The sequence below is a fragment of the Papaver somniferum genome, chromosome 2 (genome assembly GCF_003573695.1).
Source record: "Papaver somniferum cultivar HN1 chromosome 2, ASM357369v1, whole genome shotgun sequence".
Classification (NCBI taxonomy): domain Eukaryota; kingdom Viridiplantae; phylum Streptophyta; class Magnoliopsida; order Ranunculales; family Papaveraceae; genus Papaver; species Papaver somniferum.
Genome location: NC_039359.1, coordinates 105303998 through 105309273, shown reverse-complemented (window position 1 = coordinate 105309273; position 5276 = coordinate 105303998).

The window sequence follows — 5276 nt, the reverse complement described above, 5'->3', positions numbered from 1 at the left end:
TTTTTTTTTTTTTTTTTTTTTTTTTTTTTTTTTTTTTTTTTACAAGACAAAAATTTACATGGCCATGAGAGGACTTTAGAACTTGGATCTTCACAACTTGTGATGTCTTGATATCATGAACTTCAACAACTTATATCATTTGCTCTTGTAACTTCTTGTAACTAAGTCTTCAACTTTGATTTTTGAATTATTCTTTTCTATTGTTGCTTCTAAACCTTAAACGTCTTCAACTTTTTCATAAATTTTGATGTCACTCCGCTTGTTGATGATGATAAGTTTCTACTGAGAGAGAGTCGTAATCCAGTAACTAAGACTACATTGTGAGGTTGCTCTGTCTTTCTGGCATTTCCTTCTGACCTACTTGCCTTTCCATCATGGATGGTTAGGTCCATCACGGTTACCCTCTAAAATGAACAAGTTATCTCCTGAATTTCAAGGATCTCAATGTCTTTTTCTCTAATGTCTCAATAGGTTGTTATCTCTAGCATTCCAATTTCTATCTTTTCGGTGAGAAACAGTATGTAAACTTAGCTAACCGGGTACTATGTGACGCTAGAAGTTTCAAAGATGCGACTAAAATGTTTCTCCCATACCCCCAAACTTAAATCTAACATTGTACTCAATGTTTCTAATGTAAGAGCAGTACCAAAAGTAACATAACACGAGGAGAAGTTGGAAATATAGTACCTGGGTGAAGAAAATCAAAACTAATATACAACATACAATCCGCCTCGATGGTCAATCAAGGGTAAACAGGGTCCTCCAGAGGGACCTCCTCAACATCACCTGTAGGCAAGGGCTCTAAAAAGGGTTTCAATCTCTGACCGTTAACCTTCGAAGAACTACTACCATCCGGTGACTTAATTTCAACATCTCCATGAGGAAAAACAGTGCGAACAATAAAAGGACCCGTCCACCGAGAACACAACTTCCCAGGGAAAAGATGTAAGCGGGTATCATACAGAAGAAATTTTTGACCTGGAGAAAATGTCTTTCTTAGAATATTCCTATCATGCACAAGTTTCATTTTGTTCTTATACTCCTTCGCACTATCATATGCATCTCTACGAATCTCTTCCAACTCATTGAGCTGGAGTTTCCTATGGGATCCTGCCTTGTCGAGTGAAAAATTTAGCCGCTTAAAAGCCCAATAAGCTCTATGTTCTAACTCAACAGGTAAATGACATGCCTTGCCATAAACAATCCGATAAGGCGACATTCCAATAGGAGTCTTAAACGCAGTACGGTAAGCCCATAAGGCATCAGTAAGCCTAGACGACCAGTCTTTCCGATTAGGATTAACTGTTTTCTCTAATATACGTTTTATCTCCCTATTGGAAACCTCAACTTGACCACTAGTCTGTGGATGATACAGGGTAGCTACCTTATGAGTAATACCATATTTCTTCATTAAAAGCCTAAAAGGTCCATTACAAAAGTGCGACCCTCCATCACTAATTATAGCTCGCGGTGTACCAAAACGTGTAAGTATATTTTCTTTCAAGAACTCTATCACAACCTTATGGTCATTGGTTTTACACGCAACCGCTTCAATCCACTTAGAGACATAGTCTACAGCGACAAGGATGTATAGGTTACCAAAAGAAATAGGGAACGGACCCATAAAGTCAATACCCCACACATCAAAGACCTCAACAATCAGAATCGGGTTCAAGGGCATCATGTTCCTACGGGAAATGGTTCCTAATTTCTGGCAACGTTCACAAGTAACACAGTAACTATGGGAGTCTTTAAACAACGAAGGACAATAGAATCCACACTGCAATATCTTAGCAGCAGTCTTCTTAGCACTAAAGTGACCCCCACAAGCATGATCATGACAAAAGGAAATAATACTGGACTGGTCACTCTCAGGTACACATCTCCTAATATCCGGTCTGGACAATACTTAAACAAACAAGGATCATCCCAAAAGAAGTGCTTAACCTCGGCTAAAAACCTAGAACGATCTTGTTTACCCCAATGTTGGGGCATTCGACCAGTAACAAGATAGTTCACTATATTTGCGTACCAAGGCGATTGGGTAACAAAGAACAATTGTTCATCAGGAAAGTTATCCCTTATAGGAAGGGAGTCATTAGGGGAACTAACAACGAGTCTAGACAAGTGGTCTGCTACTACATTTTCTGCGCCCTTTTTGTCTCTAATGTCTGGGGAAAATTCTTGCAACAATAGGATCCACCTAATCAATCTAGGTTTGGTATCCTTCTTAGACAAAAGGTATTTTAAAGCAGCATGATCAGTATAGATTATGATCTTAGAACCTAAGAGATACGGTCTAAACTTGTCTAGAGCAAACACAATGGCTAAAAGTTCCTTCTCTGTAGTGGTATAGTTCAACTGGGCCTCATTCAGAGTTTTGCTAGCATAGTAAATCACATGAAGTAACTTATTTTCTCGCTGACCTAGCACAACACCAATAGCATAATCTGAAGCATCACACATGATCTCAAAGGGTAGGTTCCAGTTGGGTGCCTGGACTATGGGGGCGGTAGTGAGTAATGACTTAAGCTTCTCAAAAGCCTCTAAACAAGCATCATCAAAGACAAACTTAACATCTTTTGCAAGCAAACCGCAAAGAGGTCTAGACATCAAGCTAAAATCCTTAATGAAACGACGATAAAAACCAGCATGCCCTAAGAATGACCTAATATCTCTTACGGTTTTTGGGACCGGTAAAGTTTTAATAAGGTCAACTTTGGCTCTATCTACCTCTATACCCTTTGAAGATACAATATGCCCTAGAACAATTCCTGAACGAACCATAAAGTGACATTTCTCCCAATTAAGCACTAAATTCTTTTCCTTACACCTAGTCAAAACTAATGACAAATGATGCAAGCACTCACCGAAAGACGAACCAAACACTAAAAAATCATCCATAAAGACCTCTAAGAACCGTTCTACCATGTCAGAAAATATGATCATCATGCAACGCTGAAAAGTCGCAGGGGCATTACATAGCCCGAAAGGCATGCGTCTATACGCAAAGGTACCAAATGGACAGGTAAAAGTGGTTTTCTCCTGGTCTTCTGGGGCAATAACGATCTGATTATATCCAGAGTAGCCATCTAAAAAGCAGTAGTGACTATCCAGCTAATCTCTCTAGCATCTGGTCGATGAAGGGAAGGGGAAAGTGGTCCTTCCTAGTGACCTTGTTCAATTTCCTATAGTCAATACAAACACGCCAACCCGTGGTCACTCGGGTCGGGATTAACTCATTGTTATCATTCTGGACTACAGTAATACCAGATTTCTTGGGAACAACCTGAACGGGCCTGACCCACTTACTGTCTGAAATAAGGTAGATAATGCCTGCATCTAATAGCTTAAGAACCTCAGTTCGAACTACTTCTTTCATATTGGGGTTTAGTCGACGTTGCATCTCCCTAGAAGGTTTGGTGTCTTCCTCTAAATAGATCTGATGCATACAAACAGTAGGACTTATACCCTTAATGTCTGCTATGGTCCACCCTAAAGCTTCCTTGTTGTTTTGAAGGACGATTACTAGCCTACTTTCCTGATCTCTATCCAAGTCGGAAGAAACAATCACAGGTAAAGTCTCAGACGGTCCTAAAAACACATACTTCAGGGTATCTGGCAATGGTTTTAGGTCCAACTTAGGAGGATCTTCTAAAGAAGGAACTGGGGTAGACTTAGAAACTGGTAGTGGTTCGAACTTAGGTTTCCATCCATTACTAGTATCTAACAAAGGGGTTGAATCTAACAAAGCATTCACCTCATTAGTCACCTTATCATCATCAAAATCAATCCCAAAGTGAGCTAGACATTTCTCTAACGGATCTTCTAACAAAGTATTTGGTAATGACTCCTCGACTAATGTTCCTATCATGTTCACCTCTTCTATATTCGAGTCATCTAGTTCAGAGGGTAGCTTACTAATATTAAAAATGTTCAGCTCAATAGTCATATTACCAAAAGACAAATTCATAATACCATTTCGACAGTTAATGATCGCATTGGATGTAGCTAAAAACGGGCGACCTAAAATCACTGGTATTTGGTTCTCTGGGTCAGGGACAGGTTGGGTATCTAGGATAACAAAATCCACTGGATAAATAAACTTGTCAACCTCTATGAGAACATCCTCGATCACACCACGAGGAATTTTTACGGACCTATCAGCTAACTGAAGTGTCATCTGGGTAGGTTTCATCTCACCAAGTCCTAGCTTAAGGTACACATGATATGGAAGTAAATTAACACTGGCTCCTAAGTCAAGCAAATCTTTCTCAACACGGTACTTACCTATTGTACAAGCGATGGTAGGGGACCCTGGGTCTTTATACTTAGGAGTAGTGGTATTCTGAATAATAGAACTCACGTGACTAGCTATGAAGGCTTTCTTCTGGACACTAAGCTTACGCTTTCGCGTACACAAGTCCTTGAGGAACTTGGCATAAGAGGGAATCTGCCTAATTGCATCTAATAATGGAAGGTTGATATTAACCTGCTTAAAAACCTCCAATATATCATTAAAGTTGGACTCCCTCTTAGTCGGAACTAGCAGCTGGGGGAACGGGGCTTTGGGAACAAAGCCGGGCTCATCAGGACCCTCATTGGTCTCTTTAGAGACTCTATCAGTCTCTTCATTCTCTGGTTCATACGGGTGAACTACAACATGTTCACTTTCAGGTATGTCGACCTTATTATCAACTTTCCTTCCACTCCTAAGGGTCGTAACAGAGTTAACATGACTGTACGATTTATGTCCTCTAGGGTTAGGATCAGTATGACTAGGGAACCTTCCTTCCTCTCTCTCATTAATATACTTAGCTATTTGGCCGACTTGAAGTTCTAATTTAGCAAAAGACTGGGCACTATTCTTAAAATTCTGTTTGGTTTCCTCTTGAAAATTACCCTGGCTTTTTACTAACATTTCCTGGCTTTGTGATAGCATTTCCTGGCTCTTCCTTAATATACTAAGGGTTTCCTCTAAGCTAGTTATTCTATTCGCAGATGGGTTCTGGGTCTGTCCTGAAGGGTTCTTAGTATAACCAAAACCTGGGGGAGGCTGAGAATTACTAGACTGGCCTTGATTCTGGCCCTTAGACCAAGAGAAATTAGGATGGTTTCTCCAACCAGGGTTGTAGGTCTCTGAGTAAGGGTCAAACTTCTGACGGTTCTCAAATCTAGCATTGTTGTAGACAACATGAGCTTGCTCTTCACTAACCTGACCTTCCAAAAATGAGATATCGGCTCTATTCCACAACTAGAGATTTTAGAGGCTCTAT